The sequence below is a fragment of the Dasypus novemcinctus genome, chromosome 24 (genome assembly GCF_030445035.2).
Source record: "Dasypus novemcinctus isolate mDasNov1 chromosome 24, mDasNov1.1.hap2, whole genome shotgun sequence".
Taxonomy (NCBI): Eukaryota; Metazoa; Chordata; class Mammalia; order Cingulata; family Dasypodidae; genus Dasypus; species Dasypus novemcinctus.
Genome location: NC_080696.1, coordinates 63576711 through 63595415, shown reverse-complemented (window position 1 = coordinate 63595415; position 18705 = coordinate 63576711). Strand labels below are relative to the sequence as shown.

The following is an 18705-nucleotide window of genomic DNA, read 5'->3' as shown; positions in this document are numbered from 1 at the left end:
GGAATGAGACGAGAGAAAGAAAGATGGTGGATGGGGGTGAGACATTTATGCAGTAAAAATCAACCATGGTATTGCTTGGTAATGAGGATTTATTAGTTTTACTCTTAAAAAGTAAGTGCAATGTGACCTGCTACTGACTCTCTCATTGCTCTATGGTAAATAGTGATTGTGTCTGTTGAAGGATGAAAAGTCTGTGGGGAAAGAGTCAGCAGTGAGCACAAGTTCACAGTTATAGAAAAGAAAGGGGATGGAATATCATCTCGAGAAGCTCTCAAGGCAGATGATGTTTTATGGTGGGACCACTGGTTTTTCTAGGTACAGAAACCTGCTCAGGGAAGCTGAGGTTCAGCCCAGGGATCTTTACAGAGAAGAATAGCTGCTCGCCCTCAGAGAGGCTCCTGGCAAGACACTGAGTGCCAAGTACAAGGTGGAACCTTCATTTGGCTCCATTCCTTGGATATTCACAGAAGCCGGACCTGGGAGGCCCCTCTGTCACCCCTCTCTGCATCTGAGGCTTGCAGAGGTTACGTGGTAGTCCACTCTCAGCTTGGAGGCAGAGCAGCCCCAACTCACGCCCAGTGTGTAGAGACCACACCGTCCACCAAGGCAGGCTCCAATCTCTCCAGCCCCCTCCCCCAGAGCCCCCAGTCTTCACCTCTGCTTTACACCTGTGCTTGAGGCATCCTTCCCTGCCAACTGGCTAGTGGCCCCAATGGGTGCCCTAAAACAGCAGCCCAAGATCACGCCAGTGCTGCTCTCCTGGACTCCTGCAATGCTGAAGGATGCTGCAGTGTTACTGCTAGTGAACTAGTCTGCTTCGGGGACTCTAACATACATTTTTCAGTTGTTGTGCAAGCAAATTGGCTTTCTCACACACCATTTCCACATTCCCCTTCATAATTTATGACTGTGCTGGCAAGACTTCACTCCTTAATCATGCTGACTTCTGGCGTGAAAACTGTGCCAACTGTAATCCTTCCACTTAAAAATAAGAACCACCTGTTTGTTTTATGTTTATTATTTTATATGCAATTTATTATCCTAAAAGCTACACTCAAGACCTTTAGTTCTCTGTGATGCTGAGAAGGCTGAGTGCTGTTTATTCTTTGGCAAGGAATTAAGGATTTCCAGGGCACTCAGAATCACAATGGAGAAAGGAAATGTCATGGATATTTTCTGCACTTAGAAAGGGTTTTCACCCTTTTGTTACAGCCTTAAGATTTACAGCCTAGGATAAACAAACCACCATGCATTGACACAATGGCTCAGCAGAGGCACAACCTCTACTCTTCTGCAGAAACTAGCATATGGAATCTTCTTACATGCCAAGTGCACAGTACAAAATAGCCTATTTGCATAGGGTATGACTAGGTAAAGATGACAGGGTAGGGATAAAGATCACCAAATAATTATTTCAAGCAATGTGAATGGATGGATTTTCTTGGCTGTATCTATATCCTATGAAACTGAGCATGCCTAAATAGAAATAGATAAGATTCCTGTACAGAAAAAAAGTCATGATTTTTCCCCTTCTGATTCTGTCTTACGTCTTACAGCAGTTTTCACCTGGTGTTACTGCTTTCTTATAGGTACATACTACTGACAAGCAGTTTGTACCTCCCTCCTCATCCCCCACAAAAAAACAAGTCTTTTTTTCTTCAAAAGAAGCTTTAGATTCCGTAAATGTTACATTGAAAGTACAGGAGAATTTCCATATACCTCACCCCCACCCCCTCCCACACTTTTCCCCATTAACAATATCTTTCATTAGTGTGGGGCATTTGCTACAATTGATGAACACATATTGAAGCATTGCTACTGACCATGTTCTATAGTTTACATTATAGTTTATACTTTGTACCACAGAATTTTAAACATTTTGACAAAATATAGAACGGCCTGTATCCATCATTGCAATGCCATGCAGGACAATTCCAAAGTCCAAAATAAAGTCCCAAGTTATACCTGTACTTCCTTCTCCCTCGCCTGAGAACCCCTTGTGGCCACTGCCTATGTATCAATGATTTAAGGTCTTCATTGCTAGAAAATAAGTCTATTTTAGTCCATAGTTGCATTCCCCCCTTCGGTTTGTTCATCTTCAATCTTGAGGATTTGGGGATGGTGAAGCCCACTCTGTTTCTGATTGAGACGGGGATTAGATCCCATGGGGAAGATGGATGGAGCTGTCTTACTTGCAGTTGTAGATACTTTCTATTTTTTGGGGATGGGCGTTGTCCATCATCATCCTTTTATTAGTTGTGCTGAGTGAGTCCAGTGAACTGGAAAGTAGGTGTTACAATTCTACTGTGATACAGAGATCAACTGGCATATGAACAGACTGAAGATTTAAGTCTCTGGACATATACTTAATGAGCATAGTGTTTATTATAAGTTCAAATAAAATGGGCAGAAAAGACTGTGTAGGGAAATTATAAATGAGTCTAACTCTGTTACATTGGGGAGCATATATTCCAAGGTAAGGCCCATTGACAGGGTGCCAAATTCCTGAGATTGTCTGCCCTGTCTATAAAGTTTAGATATCTCTAGAGCCCTCAGGAGCCCCCCACTTGAGGCAGTGTTTACCATAGCAGTCAGTGAGATCCTGCATAAGCATAACCTCTGGAATGACCTCCTGACTCACTTGGAAATCTCTTAGCCATAAAAAGTCATTTGTATGTAATAAATCCCCCTTTTGATCAAGGTATTTCCCCAAATGAATTGCTAGTTGGATATTGGTAATAATCTCTCAGTGCCGGGGAGGCTAATCCCTGAGAGTCATGTCCCAGGCTGGGGGAAAGGTAGTGCATTTATATGCTGAATTTGGCTTAGAGAGAGACCACATTTGAGCAACAAGGAGGCTTTTAGGAGGTAACGCTTGCACAATATGTAATACTAGGCTAAGTTTCAATTTCACAAGAACAAGGTTCATAAGTACAACCATCAATATCAAGGGCCTCTCACTGCCCATGAACTTGGGGTATTCTTGCTGCTATATTAGAGAATGTAGCAGGACTCCCTAGGTTGGGAATTCAATATTCATTTAGTTATTGTCTGGGCCTCCACCCACAGAGACAACACCCCATGACCACTTGAACATATTCATATGCCATAGAGGCATGTCCAGGTGTACCCCTCCCTACAAATCCCATCACCGATATCCTGCATCAGTGATTCCCCCCACCACAGCTGTGACCCTTCTGCAATCCAAAATTTTCCCAAAAAAACAAAGCCAAAAGCAAATAAATCAATAATAAAATAATAACAAATTCAAAAATAAATTTTTTTCATCGTGTCTTTTATCACCATAAGTCTTAGATCTGTTATCTTTTATGTGCAGTGACAATTTCTTCCATATGTTCCCCCACTGTTTTATTTTTTTCACTTTGTTTTCAAAGAAGCTTTAGGTTACAGAAAAATCACACAGAAAATATAGGGGATCCCCATATACCCAACTCCCTCCCATTCTGTCCTTCCAATAACATCTTATATGAGTATGGTACACTTGTTATAATTGATGTACAAATATTGAAGCAATTGCTACTAACCTTGGTCAATTGTTTACATTATGGTTTACATTTTGCACCATACAATTTTATATGTTTTGACAAATTTCAAAATGGCCTGTATCCATCATTGCAAGATCATGCAGAACAATTCCAATGCCATAAAAATGCCCTATTTCCACACAGTAAACAAGAAAATGTTAAACTGCCATTCTGGGGAGTCATGCTATATTCTCAATTAGAGGGTCAAGTATCTCTGAAAAACATAGGCAGTGCCTAATTAAAGAAAACAGGCCAATATGTCAAGTTCTCAATATTGTTGCATGTAACTGTGTCTCTTTCATATCTAACTAAAGGGTAATCACCCTGGAAGGCAGAGCCTAGATTTTACTGTGCTCACTCATGCATTCACTCACTCATTCAGCCAATATAATTCCTTGAGAACCTACTGTGCACTGAGCCCTGCTCTCTGGGAAGCAGCAGTGAGTGAGTCCCACTCTGTCTCCCGTCTTGAAACATACTTTCAAATGGGATCAAACATCTGCAGAAAAACACGAAGTATACATTTCCAGTAACAGAAAGTGTTGAGAAGAAAGTAATTCAGTAAAGGACAGGGAGTGGTGGGTGGGTGAGATGGAGCTTCTTTCCTGGAAGCTTAGGGTCAAATGGGGGAAACATCTATCAAAATAATTACAAAATCCCTGTGCAATGGCAACTGTGATCAGATGGAGGAGTGGTACGTGGTCTGCCAGAAGGCCTGAGGGTCTCAATGCAGCAGAATCGTGGGGAATGCTATTCACTTTTCCCAAATACTTTTCACTTTTTCTTCTAAATGATCTTCTATGACCTACCTATGATATGCCAAGCTTTTCCATCTCAAGCTCAAGGTTCAGAAAGCACACAGAGATTTAACCTCAGCATTGTCAATTTCTTGGCCCAAAATCCCATATTTAGTATTATTAATGCCAACCCTTAATACATCAATAAAGGTGTTAAAAACAAACAAAAGCAAACACTTAATTACTATTTTGTTCCATTCTTGAATGACAATGAATAACAGCCAATGACTGTTGTGTTCTACGGCTTTGTTACCCAATAAAGAGCGGCCTGTGACCAGCCACCTCAGCAGCACCTGGGAGTTTGTGAGAAATGCAGAATTCCAGGCCCCACCCAGACCTCCTGAAATGGGATCTGCATTGTAACAAGATCCCTGGGGGATGTGTTTGCTCATTAAAGATTGAGAAGATCTGGGGCCTCCTTATGGTCGCGCCACCGTCCTTCTTTGTCACAAAATTCTTTAAATTCTAGGGAGGGGGATGCTAGAGTTTGTCTGGATAGACAGCTAGCAAGTCATCTCTGAGTAATACATTTTTGCCTATCTTTATGGAGTTTAGGGAGAATTTCTGTTTAAAAAAGAGAGTTTCAGAGCCTATCAGTGAGTTAAGTATATAAATTTTATTATTTATACTTACCTTTTGAGGTCACTAGAGAAAACCTTCATAAATTACTTTTTATTGGATGCTAAGCAACATCTTATGAATTGCCAAGCAGGCTCCATTCCCAGCAGCTCCATTTACAGAAGACCAGAATAGAACGATGACTTGATTTCCTTAGAATCCCCTAGAAGGTTAGGTAGATAAGGTCATCTATAGCCACATCACTTGGGGCATTTTCCTGTTAATTTCCTTTTCTGGTTTAGAACCTGAATTTCACTTTGGAAACCCCCACAGGTTGAGGGTGCTGAAATCATGAAGAATACCTGGACTCACAACAGAAAAACTCAACAGCAATGCCTGGTTGATCAATTATTAGGTAACTGAGGGCTCTGCCTGTAGCTTGTCTCAGCAGATCTCAACTGTGACCCACCAAAAATGAAATGAGCCCATCTCACAAAATTCTGTAACTCTATTCCCTAAGGCTTGCAGATACCCTGATAGGGTCGCTACCAGTCATCGGAACAAGGACCTAGAGCAGCTGAGGAAGCCTGCAGCGGCAGTACAAAGCCCAAGAGAGGAACCTGTGTCTCTTTCCAAACACGTCTCAGTGGATAATGTAACAGTCTCCCAGCACCTGGCACACAGTCAGCTCAAAGAGGCCGACTAAGCACAATATTCCTGCATGAGCTTCACAGTAAGTCCAAGTTTAGAACATCTCAAATGTTGGGTACCATAAAAGATGACACTGTTCCTCAATCAATGGGGTGTGAACATTAAACACTGCCGTTGGGCTCAAAGTGGACTGTCTTGAGGAGACACTTGGGTGATTGAGCTGAGAGCTGAACAAGTACTTCATTATATATATTTTTGGAACACTCCATTTTTACTTGAAAGAACAACTGATAAAAACTACGGTTATTCAGGCTTGGGTATCTGACAGTGGTTTCTTGAAAATGAACAAAGTCAACCTGTCACTTCAAGGGGAAAAAACTGACAGTATCTGTTGTCAATGATAAAATTCCAGCAAAAATGAGAAGTTTGGAAACTGGTATCTTCTACTATGAACCAGAAAGCTTCCTAATACTTATAGATTTTTCTGAGATTAGGGAAGATACTAATGAATATGATTTTTTTTATATTGTAGAAAGAAATGTGTCAACATTTGAAAGGTCTGCTTAACTCAGTGAGCCGAGAGTTTCCTAATGATCAACATAGCATGTGACAACATCACCCACAGGTAAATGATCTATCCAAAGAGCAAGACAGACAAATGGATTTGAATCTAACCTAGTACAGAACGTTCACTGACATGGTTTCAGATCACATGGGGCAAGTAACTATTAAGAAACTCACTTGTCAAGTTTTGGTGATAGAGCAAAAAAGAATATTCGCAATTCTCTTTGCAAGGCTCTAGTTCTCCTCCGTGTGAGGTCAGATGTTCTTCATATACTTTAACCAAACGGCAGATCATGACAGACGAAATGGAGACACAGGGATGAAAATCCAGCTGTCCTCTCTTAAGGCAGATCTTCAAGATATAAAAATATAAAACATATAAAACATATATAAAAAATATAAAACAATTCCATTCTCACTAAATGGACTTTTGGAAAATATGGTTATTTTCACAAGTTTTATTATATTACTGTAAAATGTGTTAATTATTAATGAGTTAAGAAATGTTTAAAATGTCCCAATTTTTATTTCTGATACACTAAGGACCAATAAATATAACCCACATGAGCAAAAGTTCTTTGGGTTCTCAATAATGTTTAAGAGTGTGAAGGTGTCCTGAGAGCAGAGAGTTTGACAAACCTGAAAAGCCCCCTAGGATTTAGGCCTAGCATCGCCACCATCAGTGGGGTGGGTGCATCATCAACCTCCCTAGATCCAGCCAAATCACCCCCCATCATGGTCGCCTCATACCTGTAAGGATTTGTCCTTCTTCAAGGGCAAAACTGGACCATGTAGGGGAGCAGATGTAGGTCAGTGGTTGAGTGCCTGCTTCCCCATGTACAAGGTCCTGAGTTCAATCCCCAGTACCTCCGAAAAAAACAAAAAGGACCATGTATTAAATGGTGGTTTCATAGGAAAGATGTGTTCATTTCTTGGAGTCTGGCACCCTCATGGGTGTTATTGGGTTGATTAGTTTGACATTATGATGTGAAAAACGTTTGTTTCCTGCCGAAGACTATATATCTAACTATTTACCTAAAGGAAAAAAATGTCTAAACTCTGCGTTCAAAAGGAGTAAAGCAGGGGTTCTTAGCCTTTTCTTTTTACAGATTTTTTATGTAGTTAGTTAGTTTTATTTCCCTCCCCCCTATCGCCCTCTCCCTCTGCCCCGTTGTCTGCTCTCTGTGTCCATTCGCTGTGAATTCTTCTGTGCCCACTTGCATTCTTGTCAGCAGCACCGGGAATCCATGTCTCTTTTTGTTGCATCATCTTGCCATGTCAGCTCTCTGTGTGTGCAGTGCCACTCCTGGGCAGGCTGTGCTTTTTTTTTGCACAGGGCAGCTCTCCTTGCAGAGTGCACTCCTTGCCTGTGGGGCTCCCCTACACAGGGGACACCCCTGTGTGGCAGGGCACTCCTTGAGCGCATCAGCACTGTACGTGAGCCAGCTCACCACACAGGTCAGGAAGCCCTGGGTTTGAACCTTGGACCTCCCATATGGTAGGCAGACGCTCTATCAGTTGAGCCAAATCTGCTTCCCTTAACCTTTTCTGTTCCATGGACACCTTTGCCAATCAGGTGGAAACCACACACCCCTTACTAAGTCCACGCTATACTGTGTATTATTGAATAAATAGATCACACCCATACCATCACGGCCCCACAAGAGTAATATTTTTTTGAATCTCAATTCGAGCTCACAGACTCCTTGTTAAGAACCCTGGAGTAAAGTAAGGGTCTTACCAGGTGTATCATTTTAAAATGGAGCAAATTGCAGTTCTTGCTAAAGAATGAAGAGATTCTTTTTTCTAAAACAGGTGTATCTCCAGGTGTCAAGGCCATTAACAGACTACTATGTATGTTTCCTTTCCTCCCTGGCTTCAGTTTTCCTTTCTGCATGTTAAGGGGTTGAGATAAGCTGACTCTAAGTGCCCTTGCAACTCTGAAGCTCTGAAAATTCATTTTCCTACCGTAGCACAGAGAAGGCACAGGTGACAGCCAGTCACGTGGGAGTTGGTGGGAGTGTAGAAACGGCGAAGGTTTATCCTTTGCCACAGAGAGGCCTGAAATTTCACATCTTTGTGTGCCTGCCTGTGCCTCATTCTCCTCTCTTTATGCATGCCTTAGAAATTAACTTGAGATAGCTCATCTGGGTGATGCAGGAAGAGTAGAAATGGTTATATTTGCTGAAATGGTTTTGCAAGTGTGCTTATTATATTTCCCATCCTGCCAATTTTAGGCAGTTTGTCCAAAGAGGATACCATTCAAAAGATTTACATAATGCTTTCTACAGTGTGAGGGGGAAGACTTTCTAGAGGCTCGTTTCCCCGACTCAGTGTCCACCGAACTATTTTATGAGACTGTGGCGGGCAGCTGCATCGTTGCACTATCTGGCCCATGCATTATTTAACAGATGGAGCTGGAGCTGGGACACGTCAGCAGTTCATTCAGGCCGGGCTGGTTGAGTAGCTGTGGCACCTTTTGGGGGAAAATTACCTGATTCAGTGATGGCTGTGTGCCTATGCAGGATGCTAAAGAACTAAGAGACCCATACGGAAACCTCAGAGCAATTCTTTCCTGAAAGGCTTGACAGTATTTCAGTTTTGAAAGCTAATCTTCACTGGAGGAGAATTCTGGGTCCTACACATCACTATCACCCTTCCCTGTCTTTGCTTCTTTCATCTCTCCTTTCTACCTCTCCTCGGGGCTCTCGACCAGGCCTTGCCGGGAGAGAGCTTTTCTGCCCTGGCCTGCCCAGCCCCAGCCACTGTCCACGCACAGCCAGCGAGTGCTTGAAATGTGGCTGGCGGGAGAGCAACGGAACGCCTACGTTTTACATTTTATTCCACCAGAATTAACTTAAGTTTAAAAGTCCCACCTGGTCAGTGGCTACCACTAGGTGGTCAAGCACGTGGACTTCTGCCCAAGTTCCAATCCTGTTCCACCCCTTGTGTGGCATCACGAGTTATTGTGATGGAGGCTGTGGGTGGGAGGCTGTTCATATTTTCGTAGATAACCTGAGCAGTATGTTTTCTGGGCGGTGCGTTTGGGACAGTGAGAACCGTAGCCCTGCCCTTGGTAACCATGACAACAATGCCAGTCCTGGAGAAACAGTTTAGCGATGCAAACTCTATAAACTTTAAATATTCAGGGAAAATGCAAACCAAATGTGCTAAAAGCTCATCTAGAATGTATGAAGTTCATGCTAAAAGCTTACCTAGGATGTGGAAGATATATGCTAATTCAAGCCTACTGAGCACTGAAACAAAGAACCATTTGGCCCTTCCTCTGTATAAAAGGAACTCAAAAATCTTGCTCTGTTTGGGACTTGGATTTTGGAATGAGACGCTCCGACCCGGCCAGTCATAAATAAATCCTATTTCCTTCCCAAAATCATTCCTGAGTCCTGGCCTTTCTATACACAAATAATTGAACCTCTCGACTTCTACAACAATTGAACTTCAGACCTCAGTTTCCACATCAGTATAATGGAGGTACAGCACACCTTTGTGATTGGACAGTCGAGGGGATTAAATAAATGCAGGTATGTGTATTTATATTCCTCACCACCATCCAGTCACAAAAGTACTGTCATCCCCTTTTTATGCATATATACTCACACACAAAGTGCTTAGAATTATAAGAACTAAGTGTTTGCTACGGCCATCTGATGCTTTACTCAACATTTCCACTTGCAAGTCTCACAGACAACTCACTGACATCCTGACTTTGTTTTTCACAAACTTGACAGGCATCCGTGCCACCTCCTCCCCCGTCTCCCCACCCCCACACCAGACCCTGTGGGCACCGGATTTTAAATGCAGATACAAGAGGAGGGAGGAGTGGGTGCCTGTCACAGATGTCCGAGATGGCTGTACCCCAGCCAGGGGGGAACGGGTAAGGAGGGGGCTTTAAAGAATGCACGACCCATAGCCCACCAAGCAGAGACCTGTGCTCCTACCAGGTGTGAAGCCCTTTGCCCATTAGTTGGAAGTAGAGGCAGGGCGGGAAGAAGGAAAGGGACAAGATTTGATTGGCAATGTATTCAAGTCTATACTAACATGAGCTATAAAAACAGGATTCTACAAATACTGGAGATAAAATTAATGCACTGATGGAGAAACACCCACAACTCTTGTTATGGCTAAATGCTGCCATAACAATCCCCCAAACACGGAGCAACTGGTACCAAATGAGGTATCTAATTTCAGAAACAGCCCCACTAAATGGGAGCATAGAAGACAAGGGCAGGGAAGCAGAAGCGGCTCAACAGATAGAGCATCCACCTACTGTATGAAGGTTCCAGGGTTCGAACGCCAGGACACCCTGACCCGTGTGGAGCTGGCCCACGCACAGTGCTGCCACATGCAAGAAGTGCCCTGTCGTGCAGGGGTGCCCCCACATAGGGTTGCCCCATGCACAAGGAGTGCACCCTGCAAGGACAGCTGCCCCAGGCAAAAAAAGCACAGCCTTTCCAGGAGTGGCTCTGCACACACGGAGAGCTGACACAGCAAGATGACGCAAAAAAAAGAGATGCAGTTTTCCGCCGGATAATGCAAGCAGATGCAGAAGAACACACAGCAAATGGACACAGAGAGCAGACAACAGCGGGGAGGGGAGAGAAATAAATAAATCTTTAAAAAAAACAAAAAAGAAGACAAGGGCGGTTTTGTTTTGTTTTTCTCTTCTGTTCCGTGCTGTATTCCCAGTGCCTAGAAAAGCGCCTGGCCCAGCGAAGGCACCCAGTAAACTCGTGCTTCCACGGCACTGAAAGGCCAGAGCCAGGTGCTTCGTAGCGCGGCAGGCAGAGGCGCGGCAGCTGGCCCTCGCTGCACCGAGTGCCTGCGCGCCGTGTTTTGGTGACTCGCAGCCGCCAGGTGAAGGGGCTACGGTTGGTAGCTCCACTTCAGCGAGGACAGTGAGGTGTAAGGAGGTTAGATTAAACGTCTCTGGCCTGTTAAATCTGAACCTCTGGGGGTGCTCTCTGGGTGATTGTCACTGGTGAGTCTGCGGCCTTGAGCAAGTAGCCCAGGTCCCTGTCCGGAAGCTCGGCACCCCAACCCAGCGCCCACGGTCAGTTCCTCCCGCCACTGCCTGCCCCCCCCCACCCCGTGGCCAGGTTTACAAGGAGGAAGTCAGCAGCAGTGGGGTCACTACATGACCCTGTCCTCCGGCTGGAGAGAGCAAATTAAACAGCTCATGACCAACAAGCAGGGGCCAGGCCAACTCTGTCCCCTGCAAGTGTGAATGGAACAAGCACGGTTGTCTAACCCTGACTGCACTGCTTTCTGTTCCCATTTGAGCAGGCACAGCTGGGGACGGGGACGGGGTGGGGGAAGGTCCCCAGCCCTCCCATCTCCATCAGTTCCCTCAAATTTTCTTTCATAGAGACCATCGAGATTTCTCAATCTTACCAAAAATGTGGTTAGAACTCTTGTTTTATTGGTATAATCTCAGCGAAAATGGTGTGTGTGCTACGTAAAGCATTTTAAGACAGGTCCCTTTAGCCTGTCCCATGGCTCCTGAACCCTGCTTCCCTCTATAAATTCTGGATCCCCTGCTGCATTCACCACACTAAAGTCGTCGGCCCCTTGTTCCCGCCCCTGCAGTACCTACCCTGGCTGGTTGGTCCCTCTCCTTCCCCTTCATCCTCCCTCCATCCTCCAAGGAGCAAAGCCAACTTGAGCTATGTTTTCAGTCCTCTGTATCAGGCATGGAGGGCCCAAGCACCAAGTTCCAGGTACCAATCCCAGCTCACCAGCAGCAGTGCTGGAAGAAGCAGCAAAGAGCAATGTGCCCTGGAGCTCGCAGGAGATGCTGGTGGCAGCCGTCCTCAGAGGCTGGCTTTGTCTGGCTTGCCCAGCCCGGGGCGTCTCCTCATCTGCTTGCATGTCACTGTGGCCCAGCTGCTTTCACCCCAGTTCCTCCCCAGTTCCTGGTCGTTCCTGCACTGATCAACGTGGGACAGGATGACTCTTAACTTTAACCTCATTTGCAGCAAGTCGAGTTCCTAGGAGGGGGATGGAAGGAAAAAAAAAAACTACCATAGGACAAGCTGACACAGAATTCTGGCTGGCTAGCACACGGGATTATAGCTCAGAGGGATGCAAAACCCGTGTCTTTGGGAAAATGGGGTTTTGCTTTGTTTTTTCTTTTCTTTTTTTTTTTCTTTGAGTTGCCAAATGAAAGGTCCAGAGGTCTTTATGTAGATGGATTTTTTTTTAAAAGATTTATTTATTTATTTCTCTCCCCTCCCCCCCCACCCCGGTTGTCTGTTCTCTGTGTCTATTTGCTGCGTCTTCTTTGTCTGCTTCTGTTATTGTCAGCACCACGGGAATCTGTGTTTCTTTTTGCTGCATCATCTTGTTGTGTCAGCTCTCCGTGTGTGCGGCACCATTCCTGGGCAGGCTGCACTTTCTTTCGCGCTGGGCGGCTCTCCTTATGCAGCGCACTCCTTGCGCATGGGGCTCCCCTATGCAGGGACACCCCTGCGCGGCACGGCACTCCTTGCACGCATCAGTACTGTACATGGGCCAGCTCCACACAGGTCAAGGAGGCTCGGGGTTTGAACCGCAGACCTCCCATGTGGTAGACAGATGCCCTAACCACTGGGCCAAGTCTGCTGCCTATAGATGGATATTTTAATGGCTAGTTCCTGTAACCCCTAGGCACATGAAACGAAAGAACTCCAGGAAGGAATATATCTTTATAAAGGTGAAGGAAAATAAAAATGGAAAGAAAAAAATCCTTCCACTTTCCAAAACACTAAGAAATTTTTCTTTTTTTTATTTTCCTTGCTCTTTTATTCTTTTTCTGTGATGAAAGGGGCAACTCAGACCCAATATTATTCTTAGCTACCAATCTTCCCTTTTCTCCTTGAAAAAATCTGTAAGTACGGTTGGGATCTCCAACCAAGTAAAGTTTTGAGTATTAGTTTCCAGTTTGGGTTCCCTTTAGGGGCCCTGCTTGACTTTCCACGTGGTGATAAATAATTTTTGATTGCTGTCCACCAGACCCATAGAAATCCCTCCAAATAAAATACCTGCCAAAACTCTGGGAAGATGGAGGATTAGAGAGGCAGAGAGCTCACTTCTCTCCCAGAAAAATAGTTAAAGGACAGACACAAACTGCAATACAGTTCTAGGGCTTAGGACACCAGGAGAAGGCAAGACACCACCCAGAAGAGAGAGGGGTGAAGGAAAGGAGTCTCAGCTGGTTGGAAAGATTCTGTAAGTGAAGCTGCAGCAGCAGTTGCTGGCACCCATCCCCCCACCTTTGGAGTAAACAGCACTGGGTCCTTCTGTCCCTGGCAGGTGGGGAGTTTGAGGGAGTTGCAGGGAACCTCTTCCCCAAGAAAGGGGAGAGGGAGGGACACAGCCCATGGCAAATTCAGATTTTTGGTCAGTGAACTTGGTCTGCTGCTTGGAGGGGTCCCATACTTCTAGACCAGGTGTGGCTGTGACATTGCTTGCCCTGAGAGCCAGCAGGGTGCTAAAGATGCTTTGCCTTCTCTAACACCTCCCTACTGCCCTGGGCTGGTTGCTGAAGACACAGAAGGAGGGAGGGTGTCGCCAGTCAAGGGAGGAGAATAGTTTCTGAGAAAGTTTGTTTGTGAGGCTCGGCCAGCCCTGAGGACATTGCTTCTGCACCACCCGCTCTGACTGCAGTGAACATACACCCCCCTAAGGTCTGGGGCCTGAGCTGAGAGGTCTGTTGAAGACCATCTCTGCTGACAGACCAAGAAAGTACATGCAAAGAAGGGGGAAATAGCAAAAAATAAGTAAAAGAAACTTTTACTGCCCCCCTCTCCTAGGCCCTTGGAAACTGGCCCATACCTCATTTCCAGTTTCTTAGCCCTGATTTGAGCAGTTAAACAGGGGCAATCCTAAATATCTAGAACAAGTTGAACCAAGAATCAAACAACAGTGATGGCACACAGCTGCTTGACAGTAAACCCCTAGGCAAGAGAGAGAAACTGAGCATCAGAGTAAAGTCAGCATTAGAATCAGATGTCTAGACATCAGCAAAAAAATAACAAACCATACTAAGAAAAAGGAAGATATGATTCAGGCAAGGGATCCAATCAAAGCTCCAAATGAGATGCAGGACTTAAAACAACTAATCAGTGAGATTCATACAAATCTCCTAAATCAAACCATGGAGTTGAAGGACAAAATAGCTAAAGAAATAAAAGATATTAAGAAAACAGTGGGTGAGCACATAGAAAAATTTGAAACCTTGGATAGAAAAATAACAGAGCTTATGAGAATGAAAGACACAATAAGTAAAATTAAAAATACACTGTACAATAGAGGCACACAACAGCAGATTTGAAATCATAGAAGAAAGAATCAGTGACATAGAGGACAGAACTGCTGAAATTGAAGAGAGAAAAGAATGGAAAAAATAGAGCAGGGGCTTAGGGAGTTGAATTAAAGCATGAAGCACACCAACATATGTGTCATGGGAGTTCCAGAAGGAGAAGAGAAGGGGGAAAGGGCAGAAAGAATAGTTGAGGAAATAATGGCTGAAAATTTTCTAACTCTCCTGAAAGATGTGAATATACACGTCCAGGAAGCACAGTGTACTCCAACTGGAATAAATCCAATATTCTGAAGAGAAATTATATTCAGAATGCCAAATCCAAAGATAAAGAGAACATTCTGAAAGCCGCAAGGGAGAAGCGAAACATCACATACAAGGGATGTCCAGTAAGACAGTGCAGATTTCTCTTCAGAAACCATGGGGGCGAGGAGGCAATGGTATGATATAATTAAGGCACTGAAAGAAAAACTGACAGCCAAGAATTCTCTATCTGCTGAAAATGTCCTTCAAATATGGCAGTGAGTTTAAAATATTCACAGACAAAACAAAATATTTATCTTAAACATGTTTCAGGGCTCTGAAACAATATTTCTACCAAAACCTCTGTTAAAAGAAAAACTTTTCATGCAATTTGGGATCTCACTGCTTTATTAAACAATTCATGAATCAAGCAGCATACCATTCAGAAAGTAGAAGAGAGCTCCACCAAGGGAGTGGAGAGAGGGAGCTTATGTAAGGCATATGTGAAAGCAAGTGAAGAAATTTTCTGATTATCTGATGTTAAATTTCCATTTTACATGAGGGGGGCTTGTCTTATAGAATGGGAAGCAGGTATGCATTGGTTAGTATGGCATGCTTGTCCATTTTGAAAATGGACTGAAACTGGTTTCTCACCAGGTGTTGCTTATCTACAATTCTGTAGGTTCTATTTTCTTGGAAAGTCCCAGCGAGTCAATTGTTTTTGTCTTCTGAAAATACTTTCTTGAAAAGCAGTTCCTCCTGGTGAAGCCCAATGCAGGCGGACATTTTATTTTAATTACTATTCCCCCCTTTTGGTAATTTTTCTCATGATCTCATTGAAAACATGACCAAAATATTCCTCTCACCACCATTGACTTCTTTTCCTGCCAGGTAGTTGAGTAGGCTTGTCAGTCATTTTGTTCCATTTTCCCTTTATATTTTTTGTGTTCCTTCTTTTCTTGATTACAGTGAGGTTTCCTGGGTGGTTGTTGAATTACATTTAAGACCCTTGGAGTGGGGTCACTTACTCCATGGAGTGGATTACAGGTATGGCTCTCTCTCCTAGTAAGGATGTCAATTATTTTACTTTTAGTCTCAGTCTAATAGTCAGTCCCTTTTCTATCTGACTTTCCATTTGATTATCTATCTCAAAAGCAACCATCTGTCTTAAGGGTGACAGAATTTGAACAGAATCTTCAAACACAGTTTGTACAAGAAATAAAACCATATGGACTGATAATCACAATTTAAAGCATAAATCAAAAGTGTGCTAGTTTGTCCTCATATTTCATTAAACCAAGAACCTAGGTTAGGAAATTGGTCCATCCATTGAAACATTTGAACCTAGCTGATACCATGAAATACCTTACCTTGGTCCTTTAAAATACTTTGGTTATTTATTACTGTGCCAGACTTATAAATATAAATGCAACATTGTTCATGGAGAGGGGATCTAGGGCCCTCTGCCTTCCAAGACCATGGATGGTAAGCTGTCACCTTCAGCCCGGAGGGCCTGAAGAGCACCAACGATGTGGTTGAAGCTCTGTTTCATAACCTGAGATATTTATAACTGCTTGCTCCAGGTTGTGTGTTCCTATGGAAGGTATGGGAGTGTGCAGGAAGAAGTAGAACCTGTATTCTGGTAGGTCAAGGGATTGGGGACATCATACCACTTCTGTCTATTTGAGACCTGATGTACAAAAGATCCTGCATTAGCTTGCTGACTGGCATTGAGGGTAGATGATATAGGCAAGATCACAGGAACGAGCCCAATTTACAGGTAGGTAAAACCATGCAATTATCTGCCAAATAGCTCAGACAGTGAGCAGGAGCAGAATCTGATAACCCACAGGGGTTGCCATGGTTTTCTGTTGAAACAAAATTTCTCTCTACAGTCACCCTCCTTTTGGTGAAGATAAGCACAAGAAAAAGTGTTCTTCACAGAGAACAGACAACTGGGGCGGGGGGGAGGGGGAGGGAGAGATAAATAAATAAATAAATCTTTTAAAAAAAGAAAAAGTGTTCTTGGTTGTAAAATAAGGCTGATTACATTAGATTTGACCTCATTATTTATTTACATAGGTGCAGGATAAATGGTGATTTACATATAGACCTTTTAAATTTGCTTTGTTGGTAGTGTCATATGGAAACTTAGATTGGACTTTTTAAAGCCTCTGGAGGCTAGGAAGCTGAGCCAAGAAATTGACACCAGATTTCACCAGCAGCACCTTTAGACTTGGGTGAATTCCTCTTTTTTAAGGTCCCCAAAGAATCACATGGTTCCTATGCCTGCCTTTACTGACCTATACACCTGGGAACACTGAGCCACACACCAGACCAATTTTTCCAAGAGGGTTTTGTAAGCATTGGCTCCAGAAAGTCAGCCGAGCTCCTTGAAAGTACCTGGTCATGTCTGAGTAAATGAGCATCGTTCTCAAATATGACATTCCCGACAAAGCCTTGGTTGTATAACCAGTGTCCCCAATTATGTTCTGTTAACAAGAACAGATTCTAACCGAACCTATGCAAAAATATGGTCACAAAAATAAGAATATTCAAAAAGAATTTTCAAATTCTTGAGGGGTCAGGCAGGGTAAAAAAGAAGAATGCTTTATAAATTAAAGATAGCTTGAGGGATAGGAGTAAGGGATTTCTTGTATCTAGAAAACAGAACATTAAAACATCAGCAATAATCCAAACAAAAACTAGAATCATTCTTTACCGGTTCATTCAGGCCTAGGCAATTCATCTTGTTCTGCTCAGTCTTGCTTTAACAATCGCATGATCCATCGGGCTCTCCACTGGAATTCTGGGGCCCCTGACTCAGTCTAGTGGAGTGTTCTCAGAGTGATCTGAGCAATGTCAGTAGAAGCCGGGGCTCCAGAGTCCTGGCATGGTCCTTTCCATGGGTCTCTGGGACAGCCCTTTCTGGTGAAAGGAAGTACTCTGGTCTATGGCTGCTGCAAGTGTTTTCAGGGAAGCATCAGACTAAGAACTATCTGCAGATGACTAAAGATTTAAAATGGTCGTGGTTCAATTATTACAGTTTTTTAAAAAGTGACCAATCTGATGAGAGTTCACTAAACATTTATTTTAAGAATAAGAGAAATAATGACCTATAAAACTACCATCAGGCAGCTCAGCACTAGAACATCTCTTGGACAGTGAGGACACTGAAAATTATCTAGAAACTTTATATAAGTTATAAAATGTTTGTATTAATATTTTACCCATATAAAGTTAACCAACAAAAGGTTAGAAAATCCTTTTTAATTTGAGAACACTTCCCATTCAATTCATAGCATGTTAAATAATGGTTTTTAGCAGCTCTCTTTTTATGAGGTGAAAGAAACAATCCTCAGGGATTTTCCAGGGGCCCTCTGGAAACTCTCAAAGATAGTTTGAGGTTGAGAAAACATCATTTTGGGTTTGAATTGGGGAAGGAGAAATGTCAAAAAGTTGTCAGGTTTGTTAACATTTTGTTAAATAGGATCATAGGTCACTATGAAACAATAATTGGTTCCCTACTCAACCAAAGTGACAATAAAATATATTAAAAGTAAATGGAGGGGGGACGCGGATGTGGCTCAAGTGATAGAGCTTCCTCCTACCATATGGGAGGACCTGGCTTCAATCCCTGGGGCCTCCTGGTGAAAAAGAAGAGAACGCACACCCATGCAGCGAGCCAGTGCCAGTGCAAGTGCCCATGTGGTTAGCCAGTGCCCGCGCAAGTGCCTGCATGGTGAGCACAAGTGCCCGTGCAGTGATCCAGTGCCCACGTGAGTACCCGCATGGTAGCCAGTGCCTGTGCAAGTGAGTCATGCAGCAAGATGATGACACAACAAAAGAGAGACAAGGGGAAAGTCAAGGCAAAATGCAGCAAAAAAACAGGAACTGAGGTGGCACGATTGACAGGGAACCTCTCTCCACATCAGGAACCTCTAAGATTGAATCCAGTGAATCCTAGAGGAGAGAAAATGAGAAGAGAAGACAACAGAGATGGCAAAAACAGCAGGGTGGGAGGAAA

General features: G+C 43.6%; 1 long non-coding RNA gene across 1 annotated transcript in view; it reads right to left on the bottom strand.

Moving 5' to 3' along the window:
- Window positions 1–17829, bottom strand: part of LOC101422712 (uncharacterized) — a 35215-nt gene extending 17386 nt beyond the window's left edge. The window contains exons 1-4 of the long non-coding RNA XR_009183285.2: window positions 11872–17829; window positions 6866–6982; window positions 6293–6467; window positions 4976–5123 (exon numbers count right to left, since the gene is read on the bottom strand). This is a non-coding gene — a long non-coding RNA (uncharacterized lncRNA). The remainder of the gene's footprint in view (window positions 1–4975; window positions 5124–6292; window positions 6468–6865; window positions 6983–11871) is intronic.
- Between the last annotated feature and the right edge of the window lie 876 nt (window positions 17830–18705).